General features: G+C 43.6%; 23 non-coding genes across 23 annotated transcripts; all 23 read left to right on the top strand.

The window, feature by feature from the left end:
• Positions 1 to 870: 870 nt before the first annotated feature.
• Positions 871 to 942, top strand: TRNAG-CCC (transfer RNA glycine (anticodon CCC)). The gene has a single exon. It is a non-coding gene; the product is annotated as a tRNA-Gly (tRNA).
• An 877-nt stretch (positions 943 to 1,819) lies between these two features.
• Positions 1,820 to 1,891, top strand: TRNAM-CAU (transfer RNA methionine (anticodon CAU)). Its single transcript has one exon. It is a non-coding gene; the product is annotated as a tRNA-Met (tRNA).
• A 548-nt stretch (positions 1,892 to 2,439) lies between these two features.
• Positions 2,440 to 2,511, top strand: TRNAG-UCC (transfer RNA glycine (anticodon UCC)). The gene has a single exon. It is a non-coding gene; the product is annotated as a tRNA-Gly (tRNA).
• A 628-nt stretch (positions 2,512 to 3,139) lies between these two features.
• Positions 3,140 to 3,211, top strand: TRNAM-CAU (transfer RNA methionine (anticodon CAU)). The gene has a single exon. It is a non-coding gene; the product is annotated as a tRNA-Met (tRNA).
• A 549-nt stretch (positions 3,212 to 3,760) lies between these two features.
• Positions 3,761 to 3,832, top strand: TRNAG-CCC (transfer RNA glycine (anticodon CCC)). The gene has a single exon. It is a non-coding gene; the product is annotated as a tRNA-Gly (tRNA).
• An 864-nt stretch (positions 3,833 to 4,696) lies between these two features.
• On the top strand, positions 4,697 to 4,768 carry TRNAM-CAU (transfer RNA methionine (anticodon CAU)). The gene has a single exon. It is a non-coding gene; the product is annotated as a tRNA-Met (tRNA).
• A 548-nt stretch (positions 4,769 to 5,316) lies between these two features.
• Positions 5,317 to 5,388, top strand: TRNAG-UCC (transfer RNA glycine (anticodon UCC)). Its single transcript has one exon. It is a non-coding gene; the product is annotated as a tRNA-Gly (tRNA).
• A 1,249-nt stretch (positions 5,389 to 6,637) lies between these two features.
• On the top strand, positions 6,638 to 6,709 carry TRNAG-CCC (transfer RNA glycine (anticodon CCC)). The gene has a single exon. It is a non-coding gene; the product is annotated as a tRNA-Gly (tRNA).
• A 2,197-nt stretch (positions 6,710 to 8,906) lies between these two features.
• On the top strand, positions 8,907 to 8,978 carry TRNAM-CAU (transfer RNA methionine (anticodon CAU)). Its single transcript has one exon. It is a non-coding gene; the product is annotated as a tRNA-Met (tRNA).
• A 549-nt stretch (positions 8,979 to 9,527) lies between these two features.
• Positions 9,528 to 9,599, top strand: TRNAG-CCC (transfer RNA glycine (anticodon CCC)). Its single transcript has one exon. It is a non-coding gene; the product is annotated as a tRNA-Gly (tRNA).
• An 867-nt stretch (positions 9,600 to 10,466) lies between these two features.
• On the top strand, positions 10,467 to 10,538 carry TRNAM-CAU (transfer RNA methionine (anticodon CAU)). Its single transcript has one exon. It is a non-coding gene; the product is annotated as a tRNA-Met (tRNA).
• A 548-nt stretch (positions 10,539 to 11,086) lies between these two features.
• On the top strand, positions 11,087 to 11,158 carry TRNAG-UCC (transfer RNA glycine (anticodon UCC)). The gene has a single exon. It is a non-coding gene; the product is annotated as a tRNA-Gly (tRNA).
• A 628-nt stretch (positions 11,159 to 11,786) lies between these two features.
• Positions 11,787 to 11,858, top strand: TRNAM-CAU (transfer RNA methionine (anticodon CAU)). The gene has a single exon. It is a non-coding gene; the product is annotated as a tRNA-Met (tRNA).
• A 549-nt stretch (positions 11,859 to 12,407) lies between these two features.
• TRNAG-CCC (transfer RNA glycine (anticodon CCC)) lies at positions 12,408 to 12,479 on the top strand. The gene has a single exon. It is a non-coding gene; the product is annotated as a tRNA-Gly (tRNA).
• Positions 12,480 to 13,346: 867 nt separating this feature from the next.
• TRNAM-CAU (transfer RNA methionine (anticodon CAU)) lies at positions 13,347 to 13,418 on the top strand. Its single transcript has one exon. It is a non-coding gene; the product is annotated as a tRNA-Met (tRNA).
• A 548-nt stretch (positions 13,419 to 13,966) lies between these two features.
• Positions 13,967 to 14,038, top strand: TRNAG-UCC (transfer RNA glycine (anticodon UCC)). Its single transcript has one exon. It is a non-coding gene; the product is annotated as a tRNA-Gly (tRNA).
• A 628-nt stretch (positions 14,039 to 14,666) lies between these two features.
• TRNAM-CAU (transfer RNA methionine (anticodon CAU)) lies at positions 14,667 to 14,738 on the top strand. Its single transcript has one exon. It is a non-coding gene; the product is annotated as a tRNA-Met (tRNA).
• A 549-nt stretch (positions 14,739 to 15,287) lies between these two features.
• TRNAG-CCC (transfer RNA glycine (anticodon CCC)) lies at positions 15,288 to 15,359 on the top strand. The gene has a single exon. It is a non-coding gene; the product is annotated as a tRNA-Gly (tRNA).
• An 868-nt stretch (positions 15,360 to 16,227) lies between these two features.
• Positions 16,228 to 16,299, top strand: TRNAM-CAU (transfer RNA methionine (anticodon CAU)). Its single transcript has one exon. It is a non-coding gene; the product is annotated as a tRNA-Met (tRNA).
• A 548-nt stretch (positions 16,300 to 16,847) lies between these two features.
• On the top strand, positions 16,848 to 16,919 carry TRNAG-UCC (transfer RNA glycine (anticodon UCC)). Its single transcript has one exon. It is a non-coding gene; the product is annotated as a tRNA-Gly (tRNA).
• Positions 16,920 to 18,168: 1,249 nt separating this feature from the next.
• On the top strand, positions 18,169 to 18,240 carry TRNAG-CCC (transfer RNA glycine (anticodon CCC)). Its single transcript has one exon. It is a non-coding gene; the product is annotated as a tRNA-Gly (tRNA).
• Positions 18,241 to 19,107: 867 nt separating this feature from the next.
• TRNAM-CAU (transfer RNA methionine (anticodon CAU)) lies at positions 19,108 to 19,179 on the top strand. Its single transcript has one exon. It is a non-coding gene; the product is annotated as a tRNA-Met (tRNA).
• Positions 19,180 to 19,728: 549 nt separating this feature from the next.
• On the top strand, positions 19,729 to 19,800 carry TRNAG-CCC (transfer RNA glycine (anticodon CCC)). Its single transcript has one exon. It is a non-coding gene; the product is annotated as a tRNA-Gly (tRNA).
• Positions 19,801 to 21,277: the final 1,477 nt, after the last annotated feature.

Below are 21,277 nucleotides of genomic sequence, written 5' to 3'. Positions count from 1 at the left end.
CTCTCACCTGAATGTAGCGCCACCTTGTAGGCGCCGAAGGTAACTGCGGCTCACAAAATGTTTTATCAGAAGGCAAGTTGAGAGGAATCCAAGAGGCAGATGTCCTTGGAAAGAGCCTCTGACTGCAGCAGGAAGGATGAATGCTTCAAATTTGCACAGTTTCCTGCCCATCGTCCTCTCACGTCCCGAACGCCCACGTCACTCCCCTGAATGCTCCTCATCTGCATAAAGAGAACACTCTGAAAAAGGAGCAGAGTGGCGCAGCGGAAGCGTGCTGGGCCCATAACCCAGAGGTTGATGGATCGAAACCATCCTCTGCTAATTTTGCTTGATTTTTCTTCCAAGGACCAAGCTGTCATTTCCACGCTGCCGGAAAGGAAAAGCGCAAGCTTGTGCCAGCTAAGTGATATAAGACTTCTCAACTATCTGTGTCTGCTGAAATACAAGAGAGGGAGTGTCAAAGGATCCACCCTGTACTTTGAAAGTAAAGACACACAATAATAAGCATACATGACTGGTGGGACCTTCAAACACTTTTCTGTGCAGGCTTTGAATTTCATTCTTCCCTTTTTGTTCTGCTCTTATCTATCTCCTGGGCATTTCATGGAATGTTCTCTCTTTCTCTTCCCTGCTTTGCTTCCCTTGCTGCCTCTATATGTTATATATATATTAATTGTACTGCTGCTTTCCATTCTTCTCTTCTGCACAGCTTTGTCCTTGGTTTTAATCCCCAGTTCCTTACCCTCTGCAAATAACGTTCTACTGCTTTTCATGTTGGTATCTAAACCAAATGCACCATTGAAGCAGGTGCAAGATAGTCATTGATCTCTGAGTCATAATATTTAGAACCGAGAGCGCAAATGTCAGAGGGCGTTGGTGGTATAGTGGTGAGCATAGCTGCTTCCCAAGCAGTTGACCCGGGTTCGATTCCCGGCCAACGCAATGCAAATACTTATATATTCTGCAAGCAGGATATATTTTAATGCAACATGTCACAAAATGGAAATATCATGAACAGATTAATCAGCCATTATATAAAAAATAAACAAATATGTAGGCAAGCATCTCGATCGCCCCTTCTGCTACATTCATTGACCTAATATATGATAAGTTTCATAAAGCAGAGTCACCACTCACATGTGCTGGTAATAAATATGTTACAGTGGGCAGACATTATAACTCTAGCATCTCTATGTTAGAAAGCATTTCTAGGCAATATCTAGCCTCTGAAAAAAATATACAAGATCCACCGATAAATCTGTCAAAAGTCCTTAACATTTTGTGCATACTTGTGCTCTCACCTGCATGTAGCGCCACCTTGTAGCTGTCGAAGGTAACTGCGGCTCACAAAATGTTTTATCAGAAGGCAAGTTGAGAGGAATCCAAGAGGCAGATGTCCATGGAAAGAGCGTCTCACTGCAGCAGGAAGGTTGGATGATTCAAATTTGCATAGTTTCCTGTCCAACGTCCACAACGCTCCCAAACGCTCCCAAACGCTCAAAAGCCTCACACCGGGCAAGACCTCACCGGGTAGATCTCTGGCACCCAGGTAAAGCCAAATCCTGAGCATGCTAGCGCTAGTATCACAGAGAGAGATATAGAGGGTTCAAGAGCTGCTGTCTTGATAAAGGTTTGAAACGGCTAGTGCCTGAGAGTGTCTGACTTTCAGTTATGACTGATTGTGAGAGGGGAAGATGAAGTTTTTCTATACCCAGCATGCCTTGCGATATACTTAGGCAAATGAGGTGAGAGCCCGACCAATCCCATGCTACTCTGCTGAATGCTCCTCATCTGCATAAAGAGAACACTTTCCCAAAGCAGCAGAGTGGCGCAGCGGAAGCGTGCTGGGCCCATAACCCAGAGGTCGATGGATCGAAACCATCCTCTGCTAGTTTTGCTTGATTTTTCTTCCAAGGACCAAGCTGTCATTTTAAGGCTGCCAGCAAGGAAAAGCGCAAGCTTGTGCCAGCTATGGTAGAAACGACTTCTAAACTATCTGTGTCTGCTGAAATACAAGAGAGGGATCGTCAAAGGGATCCACCCTGTACCTTGAAAGTAAAGACACACAATAATAAGCATAAATGACTGGTGGGACCTTCAAACACTTTTCTGGGCATGCTTTGAATATCATTCTTCCCTTTTTGTTCTGCTCTTATCTATCTCCTGGGCATTTCCTGGAATGTTCTCTCTTTCTTTCCCCTGCTTTGCTTCCCATGCTGCCTCTATATGTTCATATCCATTATTTGTACTGCTGCTTACCATTCTTCTCTTCTTCACAGCTTTGTCCTTGGTTTCAATCCCAGTTCCTTACAATCTGCTAAAACCTTTCTACTGCTTCTCATGTTGGTATCTAAACCAAATGCACCATTGAAGCTGGTGCAAGATAGACATTGAACTCAGGGTCGTAATGTTGAGAACCGAGATTGCACAGATCAGAGGGCGTTGGTGGTATAGTGGTGAGCATAGCTGCCTTCCAAGCAGTTGACCCGGGTTCGATTCCCGGTCAACGCAGTACCAATTCTTATATATTCTGCAATCAGGATATATTTTAATGCAACATGTCACAAAATGGAAATATCATGAACAGATTAATCAGCCATTATATAAAAAATAAACAAATATGTAGGCAAGCATCTCGATCGCCCCTTCTGCTATACTCATTGTCCTACTATATGATAAGTTTCATAAAGCAGAGTCACCACTCACATGAGCTGGTAATAAATATGTTACAGTGGGAAGACAATGAACGGGCTGAGGCCCGACCACACATTATAACTAAAGCATCTCTATGTTAAAAAGCATTCCTAGGTAATGTCTAGCCTCTGAAAAAAATATGTAAAATCCATCGATAAATCTGGCAAAAGTCCCCAATATTTTGGGCATACTTGTGCTCTCACCTGAATGTAGCGCCACCTTGTAGGCGCCGAAGGTAACTGCGGCTCACAAAATGTTTTATCAGAAGGCAAGTTGAGAGGAATCCAAGAGGCAGATGTCCTTGGAAAGAGCCTCTGACTGCAGCAGGAAGGATGAATGCTTCAAATTTGCACAGTTTCCTGCCCATCGTCCTCTCACGTCCCGAACGCCCACGTCACTCCCCTGAATGCTCCTCATCTGCATAAAGAGAACACTCTGAAAAAGGAGCAGAGTGGCGCAGCGGAAGCGTGCTGGGCCCATAACCCAGAGGTCGATGGATCGAAACCATCCTCTGCTAATTTTGCTTGATTTTTCTTCCAAGGACCAAGCTGTCATTTCCACGCTGCCGGAAAGGAAAAGCGCAAGCTTGTGCCAGCTAAGTGATATAAGACTTCTCAACTATCTGTGTCTGCTGAAATACAAGAGAGGGAGTGTCAAAGGATCCACCCTGTACTTTGAAAGTAAAGACACACAATAATAAGCATACATGACTGGTGGGACCTTCAAACACTTTTCTGTGCAGGCTTTGAATTTCATTCTTCCCTTTTTGTTCTGCTCTTATCTATCTCCTGGGCATTTCATGGAATGTTCTCTCTTTCTCTTCCCTGCTTTGCTTCCCTTGCTGCCTCTATATGTTATATATATATTAATTGTACTGCTGCTTTCCATTCTTCTCTTCTGCACAGCTTTGTCCTTGGTTTTAATCCCCAGTTCCTTACCCTCTGCAAATAACGTTCTACTGCTTTTCATGTTGGTATCTAAACCAAATGCACCATTGAAGCAGGTGCAAGATAGTCATTGATCTCTGAGTCATAATATTTAGAACCGAGAGCGCAAATGTCAGAGGGTGTTGGTGGTATAGTGGTGAGCATAGCTGCTTCCCAAGCAGTTGACCCGGGTTCGATTCCCGGCCAACGCAATGCAAATACTTATATATTCTGCAAGCAGGATATATTTTAATGCAACATGTCACAAAATGGAAATATCATGAACAGATTAATCAGCCATTATATAAAAAATAAACAAATATGTAGGCAAGCATCTCGATCGCCCCTTCTGCTACATTCATTGACCTAATATATGATAAGTTTCATAAAGCAGAGTCACCACTCACATGTGCTGGTAATAAATATGTTACAGTGGGCAGACATTATAACTCTAGCATCTCTATGTTAGAAAGCATTTCTAGGCAATATCTAGCCTCTGAAAAAAATATACAAGATCCACCGATAAATCTGTCAAAAGTCCTTAACATTTTGTGCATACTTGTGCTCTCACCTGCATGTAGCGCCACCTTGTAGCTGTCGAAGGTAACTGCGGCTCACAAAATGTTTTATCAGAAGACAAGTTGAGAGGAATCCAAGAGGCAGATGTCCATGGAAAGAGCGTCTCACTGCAGCAGGAAGGTTGGATGATTCAAATTTGCATAGTTTCCTGTCCAACGTCCACAACGCTCCCAAACGCTCCCAAACGCTCAAAAGCCTCCCTCACCGGGTAGATCTCTGGCACCCAGGTAAAGCCAAATCCTGAGCATGCTAGCGCTAGTATCACAGAGAGAGATATAGAGGGTTCAAGAGCTGCTGTCTTGATAAAGGTTTGAAACGGCTAGTGCCTGAGAGTGTCTGACTTTCAGTTATGACTGATTGTGAGAGGGGAAGATGAAGTTTTTCTATACCCAGCATGCCTTGCGATATACTTAGGCAAATGAGGTGAGAGCCCGACCAATCCCATGCTACTCTGCTGAATGCTCCTCATCTGCATAAAGAGAACACTTTCCCAAAGCAGCAGAGTGGCGCAGCGGAAGCGTGCTGGGCCCATAACCCAGAGGTCGATGGATCGAAACCATCCTCTGCTAGTTTTGCTTGATTTTTCTTCCAAGGACCAAGCTGTCATTTTAAGGCTGCCAGCAAGGAAAAGCGCAAGCTTGTGCCAGCTATGGTAGAAACGACTTCTAAACTATCTGTGTCTGCTGAAATACAAGAGAGGGATCGTCAAAGGGATCCACCCTGTACCTTGAAAGTAAAGACACACAATAATAAGCATAAATGACTGGTGGGACCTTCAAACACTTTTCTGGGCATGCTTTGAATATCATTCTTCCCTTTTTGTTCTGCTCTTATCTATCTCCTGGGCATTTCCTGGAATGTTCTCTCTTTCTTTCCCCTGCTTTGCTTCCCATGCTGCCTCTATATGTTCATATCCATTATTTGTACTGCTGCTTACCATTCTTCTCTTCTTCACAGCTTTGTCCTTGGTTTCAATCCCAGTTCCTTACAATCTGCTAAAACCTTTCTACTGCTTCTCATGTTGGTATCTAAACCAAATGCACCATTGAAGCTGGTGCAAGATAGACATTGAACTCAGGGTCGTAATGTTGAGAACCGAGATTGCACAGATCAGAGGGCGTTGGTGGTATAGTGGTGAGCATAGCTGCCTTCCAAGCAGTTGACCCGGGTTCGATTCCCGGTCAACGCAGTACCAATTCTTATATATTCTGCAATCAGGATATATTTTAATGCAACATGTCACAAAATGGAAATATCATGAACAGATTAATCAGCCATTATATAAAAAATAAACAAATATGTAGGCAAGCATCTCGATCGCCCCTTCTGCTATACTCATTGTCCTACTATATGATAAGTTTCATAAAGCAGAGTCACCACTCACATGAGCTGGTAATAAATATGTTACAGTGGGAAGACAATGAACGGGCTGAGGCCCGACCACACATTATAACTAAAGCATCTCTATGTTAAAAAGCATTCCTAGGTAATGTCTAGCCTCTGAAAAAAATATGTAAAATCCATCGATAAATCTGGCAAAAGTCCCCAATATTTTGGGCATACTTGTGCTCTCACCTGAATGTAGCGCCACCTTGTAGGCGCCGAAGGTAACTGCGGCTCACAAAATGTTTTATCAGAAGGCAAGTTGAGAGGAATCCAAGAGGCAGATGTCCTTGGAAAGAGCCTCTGACTGCAGCAGGAAGGATGAATGCTTCAAATTTGCACAGTTTCCTGCCCATCGTCCTCTCACGTCCCGAACGCCCACGTCACTCCCCTGAATGCTCCTCATCTGCATAAAGAGAACACTCTGAAAAAGGAGCAGAGTGGCGCAGCGGAAGCGTGCTGGGCCCATAACCCAGAGGTCGATGGATCGAAACCATTCTCTGCTAATTTTGCTTGATTTTTCTTCCAAGGACCAAGCTGTCATTTCCACGCTGCCGGAAAGGAAAAGCGCAAGCTTGTGCCAGCTAAGTGATATAAGACTTCTCAACTATCTGTGTCTGCTGAAATACAAGAGAGGGAGTGTCAAAGGATCCACCCTGTACTTTGAAAGTAAAGACACACAATAATAAGCATACATGACTGGTGGGACCTTCAAACACTTTTCTGTGCAGGCTTTGAATTTCATTCTTCCCTTTTTGTTCTGCTCTTATCTATCTCCTGGGCATTTCATGGAATGTTCTCTCTTTCTCTTCCCTGCTTTGCTTCCCTTGCTGCCTCTATATGTTATATATATATTAATTGTACTGCTGCTTTCCATTCTTCTCTTCTGCACAGCTTTGTCCTTGGTTTTAATCCCCAGTTCCTTACCAACTGCAAATAACGTTCTACTGCTTTTCATGTTGGTATCTAAACAAAATGCACCATTGAAGCAGGTGCAAGATAGTCATTGATCTCTGAGTCATAATATTTAGAACCGAGAGCACAAATGTCAGAGGGCGTTGGTGGTATAGTGGTGAGCATAGCTGCTTCCCAAGCAGTTGACCCGGGTTCGATTCCCGGCCAACGCAATGCAAATACTTATATATTCTGCAAGCAGGATATATTTTAATGCAACATGTCACAAAATGGAAATATCATGAACAGATTAATCAGCCATTATATAAAAAATAAACAAATATGTAGGCAAGCATCTCGATCGCCCCTTCTGCTACATTCATTGACCTAATATATGATAAGTTTCATAAAGCAGAGTCACCACTCACATGTGCTGGTAATAAATATGTTACAGTGGGCAGACATTATAACTCTAGCATCTCTATGTTAGAAAGCATTTCTAGGCAATATCTAGCCTCTGAAAAAAATATACAAGATCCACCGATAAATCTGTCAAAAGTCCTTAACATTTTGTGCATACTTGTGCTCTCACCTGCATGTAGCGCCACCTTGTAGCTGTCGAAGGTAACTGCGGCTCACAAAATGTTTTATCAGAAGGCAAGTTGAGAGGAATCCAAGAGGCAGATGTCCATGGAAAGAGCGTCTCACTGCAGCAGGAAGGTTGGATGATTCAAATTTGCATAGTTTCCTGTCCAACGTCCACTCACGTCCCGAACACTCCCAAACGCTCAAAAGCCTCACACCGGGCAAGCCCTCACCGGGTAGATCTCTGGCACCCAGGTAAAGCCAAATCCTGAGCATGCTAGCGCTAGTATCACAGAGAGAGATATAGAGGGTTCAAGAGCTGCTGTCTTGATAAAGGTTTGAAACGGCTAGTGCCTGAGAGTGTCTGACTTTCAGTTATGACTGATTGTGAGAGGGGAAGATGAAGTTTTTCTATACCCAGCATGCCTTGCGATATACTTAGGCAAATGAGGTGAGAGCCCGACCAATCCCATGCTACTCTGCTGAATGCTCCTCATCTGCATAAAGAGAACACTTTCCCAAAGCAGCAGAGTGGCGCAGCCGAAGCGTGCTGGGCCCATAACCCAGAGGTCGATGGATCGAAACCATCCTCTGCTAGTTTTGCTTGATTTTTCTTCCAAGGACCAAGCTGTCATTTTAAGGCTGCCAGCAAGGAAAAGCGCAAGCTTGTGCCAGCTATGGTAGAAACGACTTCTGAACTATCTGTGTCTGCTGAAATACAAGAGAGGGATCGTCAAAGGGATCCACCCTGTACCTTGAAAGTAAAGACACACAATAATAAGCATAAGTGACTGGTGGGACCTTCAAACACTTTTCTGGGCATGCTTTGAATATCATTCTTCCCTTTTTGTTCTGCTCTTATCTATCTCCTGGGCATTTCCTGGAATGTTCTCTCTTTCTTTCCCCTGCTTTGCTTCCCATGCTGCCTCTATATGTTCATATCCATTATTTGTACTGCTGCTTACCATTCTTCTCTTCTTCACAGCTTTGTCCTTGGTTTCAATCCCAGTTCCTTACAATCTGCTAAAACCTTTCTACTGCTTCTCATGTTGGTATCTAAACCAAATGCACCATTGAAGCTGGTGCAAGATAGACATTGAACTCAGGGTCGTAATGTTGAGAACCGAGATTGCACAGATCAGAGGGCGTTGGTGGTATAGTGGTGAGCATAGCTGCCTTCCAAACAGTTGACCCGGGTTCGATTCCAGGCCAACGCAGTACCAATTCTTATATATTCTGCAATCAGGATATATTTTAATGCAACATGTCACAAAATGGAAATATCATGAACAGATTAATCAGCCATTATATAAAAAATAAACAAATATGTAGGCAAGCATCTCGATCGCCCCTTCTGCTATACTCATTGTCCTACTATATGATAAGTTTCATAAAGCAGAGTCACCACTCACATGAGCTGGTAATAAATATGTTACAGTGGGAAGACAATGAACGGGCTGAGGCCCGACCACACATTATAACTAAAGCATCTCTATGTTAAAAAGCATTCCTAGGTAATGTCTAGCCTCTGAAAAAAATATGTAAAATCCATCGATAAATCTGGCAAAAGTCCCCAATATTTTGGGCATACTTGTGCTCTCACCTGAATGTAGCGCCACCTTGTAGGCGCCGAAGGTAACTGCGGCTCACAAAATGTTTTATCAGAAGGCAAGTTGAGAGGAATCCAAGAGGCAGATGTCCTTGGAAAGAGCCTCTGACTGCAGCAGGAAGGATGAATGCTTCAAATTTGCACAGTTTCCTGCCCATCGTCCTCTCACGTCCCGAACGCCCACGTCACTCCCCTGAATGCTCCTCATCTGCATAAAGAGAACACTCTGAAAAAGGAGCAGAGTGGCGCAGCGGAAGCGTGCTGGGCCCATAACCCAGAGGTCGATGGATCGAAACCATCCTCTGCTAATCTTGCTTGATTTTTCTTCCAAGGACCAAGCTGTCATTTCCACGCTGCCGGAAAGGAAAAGCGCAAGCTTGTGCCAGCTAAGTGATATAAGACTTCTCAACTATCTGTGTCTGCTGAAATACAAGAGAGGGAGTGTCAAAGGATCCACCCTGTACTTTGAAAGTAAAGACACACAATAATAAGCATACATGACTGGTGGGACCTTCAAACACTTTTCTGTGCAGGCTTTGAATTTCATTCTTCCCTTTTTGTTCTGCTCTTATCTATCTCCTGGGCATTTCATGGAATGTTCTCTCTTTCTCTTCCCTGCTTTGCTTCCCTTGCTGCCTCTATATGTTATATATATATTAATTGTACTGCTGCTTTCCATTCTTCTCTTCTGCACAGCTTTGTCCTTGGTTTTAATCCCCAGTTCCTTACCCTCTGCAAATAACGTTCTACTGCTTTTCATGTTGGTATCTAAACCAAATGCACCATTGAAGCAGGTGCAAGATAGTCATTGATCTCTGAGTCATAATATTTAGAACCGAGAGCGCAAATGTCAGAGGGCGTTGGTGGTATAGTGGTGAGCATAGCTGCTTCCCAAGCAGTTGACCCGGGTTCGATTCCCGGCCAACGCAATGCAAATACTTATATATTCTGCAAGCAGGATATATTTTAATGCAACATGTCACAAAATGGAAATATCATGAACAGATTAATCAGCCATTATATAAAAAATAAACAAATATGTAGGCAAGCATCTCGATCGCCCCTTCTGCTACATTCATTGACCTAATATATGATAAGTTTCATAAAGCAGAGTCACCACTCACATGTGCTGGTAATAAATATGTTACAGTGGGCAGACATTATAACTCTAGCATCTCTATGTTAGAAAGCATTTCTAGGCAATATCTAGCCTCTGAAAAAAATATACAAGATCCACCGATAAATCTGTCAAAAGTCCTTAACATTTTGTGCATAGTTGTGCTCTCACCTGCATGTAGCGCCACCTTGTAGCTGTCGAAGGTAACTGCGGCTCACAAAATGTTTTATCAGAAGGCAAGTTGAGAGGAATCCAAGAGGCAGATGTCCATGGAAAGAGCGTCTCACTGCAGCAGGAAGGTTGGATGATTCAAATTTGCATAGTTTCCTGTCCAACGTCCACAACGCTCCCAAACGCTCAAAAGCCTCACACCGGGCAAGCCCTCACCGGGTAGATCTCTGGCACCCAGGTAAAGCCAAATCCTGAGCATGCTAGCGCTAGTATCACAGAGAGAGATATAGAGGGTTCAAGAGCTGCTGTCTTGATAAAGGTTTGAAACGGCTAGTGCCTGAGAGTGTCTGACTTTTAGTTATGACTGATTGTGAGAGGGGAAGATGAAGTTTTTCTATACCCAGCATGCCTTGCAATATACTTAGGCAAATGAGGTGAGAGCCCGACCAATCCCATGCTACTCTGCTGAATGCTCCTCATCTGCATAAAGAGAACACTTTCCCAAAGCAGCAGAGTGGCGCAGCGGAAGCGTGCTGGGCCCATAACCCAGAGGTCGATGGATCGAAACCATCCTCTGCTAGTTTTGCTTGATTTTTCTTCCAAGGACCAAGCTGTCATTTTAAGGCTGCCAGCAAGGAAAAGCGCAAGCTTGTGCCAGCTATGGTAGAAACGACTTCTGAACTATCTGTGTCTGCTGAAATACAAGAGAGGGATCGTCAAAGGGATCCACCCTGTACCTTGAAAGTAAAGACACACAATAATAAGCATAAATGACTGGTGGGACCTTCAAACACTTTTCTGGGCATGCTTTGAATATCATTCTTCCCTTTTTGTTCTGCTCTTATCTATCTCCTGGGCATTTCCTGGAATGTTCTCTCTTTCTTTCCCCTGCTTTGCTTCCCATGCTGCCTCTATATGTTCATATCCATTATTTGTACTGCTGCTTACCATTCTTCTCTTCTTCACAGCTTTGTCCTTGGTTTCAATCCCAGTTCCTTACAATCTGCTAAAACCTTTCTACTGCTTCTCATGTTGGTATCTAAACCAAATGCACCATTGAAGCTGGTGCAAGATAGACATTGAACTCAGGGTCGTAATGTTGAGAACCGAGATTGCACAGATCAGAGGGCGTTGGTGGTATAGTGGTGAGCATAGCTGCCTTCCAAGCAGTTGACCCGGGTTCGATTCCCGGCCAACGCAGTACCAATTCTTATATATTCTGCAATCAGGATATATTTTAATGCAACATGTCACAAAATGGAAATATCATGAACAGATTAATCAGCCATTATATAAAAAATAAACAAATATGTAGGCAAGCATCTCGATCGCCCCTTCTGCTATACTCATTGTCCTACTATATGATAAGTTTCATAAAGCAGAGTCACCACTCACATGAGCTGGTAATAAATATGTTACAGTGGGAAGACAATGAACGGGCTGAGGCCCGACCACACATTATAACTAAAGCATCTCTATGTTAAAAAGCATTCCTAGGTAATGTCTAGCCTCTGAAAAAAATATGTAAAATCCATCGATAAATCTGGCAAAAGTCCCCAATATTTTGGGCATACTTGTGCTCTCACCTGAATGTAGCGCCACCTTGTAGGCGCCGAAGGTAACTGCGGCTCACAAAATGTTTTATCAGAAGGCAAGTTGAGAGGAATCCAAGAGGCAGATGTCCTTGGAAAGAGCCTCTGACTGCAGCAGGAAGGATGAATGCTTCAAATTTGCACAGTTTCCTGCCCATCGTCCTCTCACGTCCCGAACGCCCACGTCACTCCCCTGAATGCTCCTCATCTGCATAAAGAGAACACTCTGAAAAAGGAGCAGAGTGGCGCAGCGGAAGCGTGCTGGGCCCATAACCCAGAGGTCGATGGATCGAAACCATCCTCTGCTAATCTTGCTTGATTTTTCTTCCAAGGACCAAGCTGTCATTTCCACGCTGCCGGAAAGGAAAAGCGCAAGCTTGTGCCAGCTAAGTGATATAAGACTTCTCAACTATCTGTGTCTGCTGAAATACAAGAGAGGGAGTGTCAAAGGATCCACCCTGTACTTTGAAAGTAAAGACACACAATAATAAGCATACATGACTGGTGGGACCTTCAAACACTTTTCTGTGCAGGCTTTGAATTTCATTCTTCCCTTTTTGTTCTGCTCTTATCTATCTCCTGGGCATTTCATGGAATGTTCTCTCTTTCTCTTCCCTGCTTTGCTTCCCTTGCTGCCTCTATATGTTATATATATATTAATTGTACTGCTGCTTTCCATTCTTCTCTTCTGCACAGCTTTGTCCTTGGTTTTAATCCCCAGTTCCTTACCCTCTGCAAATAACGTTCTACTGCTTTTCATGTTGGTATCTAAACCAAATGCACCATTGAAGCAGGTGCAAGATAGTCATTGATCTCTGAGTCATAATATTTAGAACCGAGAGCGCAAATGTCAGAGGGCGTTGGTGGTATAGTGGTGAGCATAGCTGCTTCCCAAGCAGTTGACCCGGGTTCGATTCCCGGCCAACGCAATGCAAATACTTATATATTCTGCAAGCAGGATATATTTTAATGCAACATGTCACAAAATGGAAATATCATGAACAGATTAATCAGCCATTATATAAAAAATAAACAAATATGTAGGCAAGCATCTCGATCGCCCCTTCTGCTACATTCATTGACCTAATATATGATAAGTTTCATAAAGCAGAGTCACCACTCACATGTGCTGGTAATAAATATGTTACAGTGGGCAGACATTATAACTCTAGCATCTCTATGTTAGAAAGCATTTCTAGGCAATATCTAGCCTCTGAAAAAAATATACAAGATCCACCGATAAATCTGTCAAAAGTCCTTAACATTTTGTGCATAGTTGTGCTCTCACCTGCATGTAGCGCCACCTTGTAGCTGTCGAAGGTAACTGCGGCTCACAAAATGTTTTATCAGAAGGCAAGTTGAGAGGAATCCAAGAGGCAGATGTCCATGGAAAGAGCGTCTCACTGCAGCAGGAAGGTTGGATGATTCAAATTTGCATAGTTTCCTGTCCAACGTCCACAACGCTCCCAAACGCTCAAAAGCCTCACACCGGGCAAGCCCTCACCGGGTAGATCTCTGGCACCCAGGTAAAGCCAAATCCTGAGCATGCTAGCGCTAGTATCACAGAGAGAGATATAGAGGGTTCAAGAGCTGCTGTCTTGATAAAGGTTTGAAACGGCTAGTGCCTGAGAGTGTCTGACTTTTAGTTATGACTGATTGTGAGAGGGGAAGATGAAGTTTTTCTATACCCAGCATGCCTTGCAATATACTTAGGCAAATGAGGTGAGAGCCCGACCAATCCCATGCTACTCTGCTGAATGCTCCTCATCTGCATAAAGAGAACACTTTCCCAAAGCAGCAGAGTGGCGCAGCGGAAGCGTGCTGGGCCCATAACCCAGAGGTCGATGGATCGAAACCATCCTCTGCTAGTTTTGCTTGATTTTTCTTCCAAGGACCAAGCTGTCATTTTAAGGCTGCCAGCAAGGAAAAGCGCAAGCTTGTGCCAGCTATGGTAGAAACGACTTCTGAACTATCTGTGTCTGCTGAAATACAAGAGAGGGATCGTCAAAGGGATCCACCCTGTACCTTGAAAGTAAAGACACACAATAATAAGCATAAATGACTGGTGGGACCTTCAAACACTTTTCTGGGCATGCTTTGAATATCATTCTTCCCTTTTTGTTCTGCTCTTATCTATCTCCTGGGCATTTCCTGGAATGTTCTCTCTTTCTTTCCCCTGCTTTGCTTCCCATGCTGCCTCTATATGTTCATATCCATTATTTGTACTGCTGCTTACCATTCTTCTCTTCTTCACAGCTTTGTCCTTGGTTTCAATCCCAGTTCCTTACAATCTGCTAAAACCTTTCTACTGCTTCTCATGTTGGTATCTAAACCAAATGCACCATTGAAGCTGGTGCAAGATAGACATTGAACTCAGGGTCGTAATGTTGAGAACCGAGATTGCACAGATCAGAGGGCGTTGGTGGTATAGTGGTGAGCATAGCTGCCTTCCAAGCAGTTGACCCGGGTTCGATTCCCGGCCAACGCAGTACCAATTCTTATATATTCTGCAATCAGGATATATTTTAATGCAACATGTCACAAAATGGAAATATCATGAACAGATTAATCAGCCATTATATAAAAAATAAACAAATATGTAGGCAAGCATCTCGATCGCCCCTTCTGCTATACTCATTGTCCTACTATATGATAAGTTTCATAAAGCAGAGTCACCACTCACATGAGCTGGTAATAAATATGTTACAGTGGGAAGACAATGAACGGGCTGAGGCCCGACCACACATTATAACTAAAGCATCTCTATGTTAAAAAGCATTCCTAGGTAATGTCTAGCCTCTGAAAAAAATATGTAAAATCCATCGATAAATCTGGCAAAAGTCCCCAATATTTTGGGCATACTTGTGCTCTCACCTGAATGTAGCGCCACCTTGTAGGCGCCGAAGGTAACTGCGGCTCACAAAATGTTTTATCAGAAGGCAAGTTGAGAGGAATCCAAGAGGCAGATGTCCTTGGAAAGAGCCTCTGACTGCAGCAGGAAGGATGAATGCTTCAAATTTGCACAGTTTCCTGCCCATCGTCCTCTCACGTCCCGAACGCCCACGTCACTCCCCTGAATGCTCCTCATCTGCATAAAGAGAACACTCTGAAAAAGGAGCAGAGTGGCGCAGCGGAAGCGTGCTGGGCCCATAACCCAGAGGTCGATGGATCGAAACCATCCTCTGCTAATTTTGCTTGATTTTTCTTCCAAGGACCAAGCTGTCATTTCCACGCTGCCGGAAAGGAAAAGCGCAAGCTTGTGCCAGCTAAGTGATATAAGACTTCTCAACTATCTGTGTCTGCTGAAATACAAGAGAGGGAGTGTCAAAGGATCCACCCTGTACTTTGAAAGTAAAGACACACAATAATAAGCATACATGACTGGTGGGACCTTCAAACACTTTTCTGTGCAGGCTTTGAATTTCATTCTTCCCTTTTTGTTCTGCTCTTATCTATCTCCTGGGCATTTCATGGAATGTTCTCTCTTTCTCTTCCCTGCTTTGCTTCCCTTGCTGCCTCTATATGTTATATATATATTAATTGTACTGCTGCTTTCCATTCTTCTCTTCTGCACAGCTTTGTCCTTGGTTTTAATCCCCAGTTCCTTACCCTCTGCAAATAACGTTCTACTGCTTTTCATGTTGGTATTTAAACCAAATGCACCATTGAAGCAGGTGCAAGATAGTCATTGATCTCTGAGTCATAATATTTAGAACCGAGAGCGCAAATGTCAGAGGGCGTTGGTGGTATAGTGGTGAGCATAGCTGCTTCCCAAGCAGTTGACCCGGGTTCGATTCCCGGCCAACGCAATGCAAATACTTATATATTCTGCAAGCAGGATATATTTTAATGCAACATGTCACAAAATGGAAATATCATGAACAGATTAATCAGCCATTATATAAAAAATAAACAAATATGTAGGCAAGCATCTCGATCGCCCCTTCTGCTACATTCATTGACCTAATATATGATAAGTTTCATAAAGCAGAGTCACCACTCACATGTGCTGGTAATAAATATGTTACAGTGGGCAGACATTATAACTCTAGCATCTCTATGTTAGAAAGCATTTCTAGGCAATATCTAGCCTCTGAAAAAAATTATACAAGATCCACCGATAAATCTGTCAAAAGTCCTTAACATTTTGTGCATACTTGTGCTCTCACCTGCATGTAGCGCCACCTTGTAGCTGTCGAAGGTAACTGCGGCTCACAAAATGTTTTATCAGAAGGCAAGTTGAGAGGAATCCAAGAGGCAGATGTCCATGGAAAGAGCGTCTCACTGCAGCAGGAAGGTTGGATGATTCAAATTTGCATAGTTTCCTGTCCAACGTCCACAACGCTCCCAAACGCTCAAAAGCCTCACACCGGGCAAGCCCTCACCGGGTAGATCTCTGGCACCCAGGTAAAGCCAAATCCTGAGCATGCTAGCGCTAGTATCACAGAGAGAGATATAGAGGGTTCAAGAGCTGCTGTCTTGATAAAGGTTTGAAACGGCTAGTGCCTGAGAGTGTCTGACTTTCAGTTATGACTGATTGTGAGAGGGGAAGATGAAGTTTTTCTATACCCAGCATGCCTTGCGATATACTTAGGCAAATGAGGTGAGAGCCCGACCAATCCCATGCTACTCTGCTGAATGCTCCTCATCTGCATAAAGAGAACACTTTCCCAAAGCAGCAGAGTGGCGCAGCGGAAGCGTGCTGGGCCCATAACCCAGAGGTCGATGGATCGAAACCATCCTCTGCTAGTTTTGCTTGATTTTTCTTCCAAGGACCAAGCTGTCATTTTAAGGCTGCCAGCAAGGAAAAGCGCAAGCTTGTGCCAGCTATGGTAGAAACGACTTCTAAACTATCTGTGTCTGCTGAAATACAAGAGAGGGATCGTCAAAGGGATCCACCCTGTACCTTGAAAGTAAAGACACACAATAATAAGCATAAATGACTGGTGGGACCTTCAAACACTTTTCTGGGCATGCTTTGAATATCATTCTTCCCTTTTTGTTCTGCTCTTATCTATCTCCTGGGCATTTCCTGGAATGTTCTCTCTTTCTTTCCCCTGCTTTGCTTCCCATGCTGCCTCTATATGTTCATATCCATTATTTGTACTGCTGCTTACCATTCTTCTCTTCTTCACAGCTTTGTCCTTGGTTTCAATCCCAGTTCCTTACAATCTGCTAAAACCTTTCTACTGCTTCTCATGTTGGTATCTAAACCAAATGCACCATTGAAGCTGGTGCAAGATAGACATTGCACTCAGGGTCGTAATGTTGAGAACCGAGATTGCACAGATCAGAGGGCGTTGGTGGTATAGTGGTGAGCATAGCTGCCTTCCAAGCAGTTGACCCGGGTTCGATTCCCGGCCAACGCAGTACCAATTCTTATATATTCTGCAATCAGGATATATTTTAATGCAACATGTCACAAAATGGAAATATCATGAACAGATTAATCAGCCATTATATAAAAAATAAACAAATATGTAGGCAAGCATCTCGATCGCCCCTTCTGCTATACTCATTGTCCTACTATATGATAAGTTTCATAAAGCAGAGTCACCACTCACATGAGCTGGTAATAAATATGTTACAGTGGGAAGACAATGAACGGGCTGAGGCCCGACCACACATTATAACTAAAGCATCTCTATGTTAAAAAGCATTCCTAGGTAATGTCTAGCCTCTGAAAAAAATATGTAAAATCCATCGATAAATCTGGCAAAAGTCCCCAATATTTTGGGCATACTTGTGCTCTCACCTGAATGTAGCGCCACCTTGTAGGCGCCGAAGGTAACTGCGGCTCACAAAATGTTTTATCAGAAGGCAAGTTGAGAGGAATCCAAGAGGCAGATGTCCTTGGAAAGAGCCTCTGACTGCAGCAGGAAGGATGAATGCTTCAAATTTGCACAGTTTCCTGCCCATCGTCCTCTCACGTCCCGAACGCCCACGTCACTCCCCTGAATGCTCCTCATCTGCATAAAGAGAACACTCTGAAAAAGGAGCAGAGTGGCGCAGCGGAAGCGTGCTGGGCCCATAACCCAGAGGTTGATGGATCGAAACCATCCTCTGCTAATTTTGCTTGATTTTTCCTCCAAGGACCAAGCTGTCATTTCCACGCTGCCGGAAAGGAAAAGCGCAAGCTTGTGCCAGCTAAGTGATATAAGACTTCTCAACTATCTGTGTCTGCTGAAATACAAGAGAGGGAGTGTCAAAGGATCCACCCTGTACTTTGAAAGTAAAGACACACAATAATAAGCATACATGACTGGTGGGACCTTCAAACACTTTTCTGTGCAGGCTTTGAATTTCATTCTTCCCTTTTTGTTCTGCTCTTATCTATCTCCTGGGCATTTCATGGAATGTTCTCTCTTTCTCTTCCCTGCTTTGCTTCCCTTGCTGCCTCTATATGTTATATATATATTAATTGTACTGCTGCTTTCCATTCTTCTCTTCTGCACAGCTTTGTCCTTGGTTTTAATCCCCAGTTCCTTACCCTCTGCAAATAACGTTCTACTGCTTTTCATGTTGGTATCTAAACCAAATGCACCATTGAAGCAGGTGCAAGATAGTCATTGATCTCTGAGTCATAATATTTAGAACCGAGAGCGCAAATGTCAGAGGGCGTTGGTGGTATAGTGGTGAGCATAGCTGCTTCCCAAGCAGTTGACCCGGGTTCGATTCCCGGCCAACGCAATGCAAATACTTATATATTCTGCAAGCAGGATATATTTTAATGCAACATGTCACAAAATGGAAATATCATGAACAGATTAATCAGCCATTATATAAAAAATAAACAAATATGTAGGCAAGCATCTCGATCGCCCCTTCTGCTACATTCATTGACCTAATATATGATAAGTTTCATAAAGCAGAGTCACCACTCACATGTGCTGGTAATAAATATGTTACAGTGGGCAGACATTATAACTCTAGCATCTCTATGTTAGAAAGCATTTCTAGGCAATATCTAGCCTCTGAAAAAAATATACAAGATCCACCGATAAATCTGTCAAAAGTCCTTAACATTTTGTGCATACTTGTGCTCTCACCTGCATGTAGCGCCACCTTGTAGCTGTCGAAGGTAACTGCGGCTCACAAAATGTTTTATCAGAAGGCAAGTTGAGAGGAATCCAAGAGGCAGATGTCCATGGAAAGAGCGTCTCACTGCAGCAGGAAGGTTGGATGATTCAAATTTGCATAGTTTCCTGTCCAACGTCCACAACGCTCCCAAACGCTCAAAAGCCTCACACCGGGCAAGCCCTCACCGGGTAGATCTCTGGCACCCAGGTAAAGCCAAATCCTGAGCATGCTAGCGCTAGTATCACAGAGAGAGATATAGAGGGTTCAAGAGCTGCTGTCTTGATAAAGGTTTGAAACGGCTAGTGCCTGAGAGTGTCTGACTTTCAGTTATGACTGATTGTGAGAGGGGAAGATGAAGTTTTTCTATACCCAGCATGCCTTGCGATATACTTAGGCAAATGAGGTGAGAGCCCGACCAATCCCATGCTACTCTGCTGAATGCTCCTCATCTGCATAAAGAGAACACTTTCCCAAAGCAGCAGAGTGGCGCAGCGGAAGCGTGCTGGGCCCATAACCCAGAGGTCGATGGATCGAAACCATCCTCTGCTAATTTTGCTTGATTTTTCTTCCAAGGACCAAGCTGTCATTTCCACGCTGCCGGAAAGGAAAAGCGCAAGCTTGTGCCAGCTAAGTGATATAAGACTTCTCAACTATCTGTGTCTGCTGAAATACAAGAGAGGGAGTGTCAAAGGATCCACCCTGTACTTTGAAAGTAAAGACACACAATAATAAGCATACATGACTGGTGGGACCTTCAAACACTTTTCTGTGCAGGCTTTGAATTTCATTCTTCCCTTTTTGTTCTGCTCTTATCTATCTCCTGGGCATTTCATGGAATGTTCTCTCTTTCTCTTCCCTGCTTTGCTTCCCTTGCTGCCTCTATATGTTATATATATATTAATTGTACTGCTGCTTTCCATTCTTCTCTTCTGCACAGCTTTGTCCTTGGTTTTAATCCCCAGTTCCTTACCCTCTGCAAATAACGTTCTACTGCTTTTCATGTTGGTATCTAAACCAAATGCACCATTGAAGCAGGTGCAAGATAGTCATTGATCTCTGAGTCATAATATTTAGAACCGAGAGCGCAAATGTCAGAGGGCGTTGGTGGTATAGTGGTGAGCATAGCTGCTTCCCAAGCAGTTGACCCGGGTTCGATTCCCGGCCAACGCAATGCAAATACTTATATATTCTGCAAGCAGGATATATTTTAATGCAACATGTCACAAAATGGAAATATCATGAACAGATTAATCAGCCATTATATAAAAAATAAACAAATATGTAGGCAAGCATCTCGATCGCCCCTTCTGCTACATTCATTGACCTAATATATGATAAGTTTCATAAAGCAGAGTCACCACTCACATGTGCTGGTAATAAATATGTTACAGTGGGCAGACATTATAACTCTAGCATCTCTATGTTAGAAAGCATTTCTAGGCAATATCTAGCCTCTGAAAAAAATATACAAGATCCACCGATAAATCTGTCAAAAGTCCTTAACATTTTGTGCATACTTGTGCTCTCACCTGCATGTAGCGCCACCTTGTAGCTGTCGAAGGTAACTGCAGCTCACAAAATGTTTTATCAGAAGGCAAGTTGAGAGGAATCCAAGAGGCAGATGTCCATGGAAAGAGCGTCTCACTGCAGCAGGAAGGTTGGATGATTCAAATTTGCATAGTTTCCTGTCCAACGTCCACTCACGTCCCGAACACTCCCAAACGCTCAAAAGCCTCACACCGGGCAAGCCCTCACCGGGTAGATCTCTGGCACCCAGGTAAAGCCAAATCCTGAGCATGCTAGCGCTAGTATCACAGAGAGAGATATAGAGGGTTCAAGAGCTGCTGTCTTGATAAAGGTTTGAAACGGCTAGTGCCTGAGAGTGTCTGACTTTCAGTTATGACTGATTGTGAGAGGGGAAGATGAAGTTTTTCTATACCCAGCATGCCTTGCGATATACTTAGGCAAATGAGGTGAGAGCCCGACCAATCCCATGCTACTCTGCTGAATGCTCCTCATCTGCATAAAGAGAACACTTTCCCAAAGCAGCAGAGTGGCGCAGCCGAAGCGTGCTGGGCCCATAACCCAGAGGTCGATGGATCGAAACCATCCTCTGCTAGTTTTGCTTGATTTTTCTTCCAAGGACCAAGCTGTCATTTTAAGGCTGCCAGCAAGGAAAAGCGCAAGCTTGTGCCAGCTATGGTAGAAACGACTTCTGAACTATCTGTGTCTGCTGAAATACAAGAGAGGGATCGTCAAAGGGATCCACCCTGTACCTTGAAAGTAAAGACACACAATAATAAGCATAAATGACTGGTGGGACCTTCAAACACTTTTCTGGGCATGCTTTGAATATCATTCTTCCCTTTTTGTTCTGCTCTTATCTATCTCCTGGGCATTTCCTGGAATGTTCTCTCTTTCTTTCCCCTGCTTTGCTTCCCATGCTGCCTCTATATGTTCATATCCATTATTTGTACTGCTGCTTACCATTCTTCTCTTCTTCACAGCTTTGTCCTTGGTTTCAATCCCAGTTCCTTACAATCTGCTAAAACCTTTCTACTGCTTCTCATGTTGGTATCTAAACCAAATGCACCATTGAAGCTGGTGCAAGATAGACATTGAACTCAGGGTCGTAATGTTGAGAACC

Source organism: Lissotriton helveticus, chromosome 11, assembly GCF_964261635.1.
Source record: "Lissotriton helveticus chromosome 11, aLisHel1.1, whole genome shotgun sequence".
NCBI lineage: Eukaryota > Metazoa > Chordata > Amphibia > Caudata > Salamandridae > Lissotriton > Lissotriton helveticus.
This window is presented reverse-complemented; position numbering and strand designations above follow the sequence as displayed.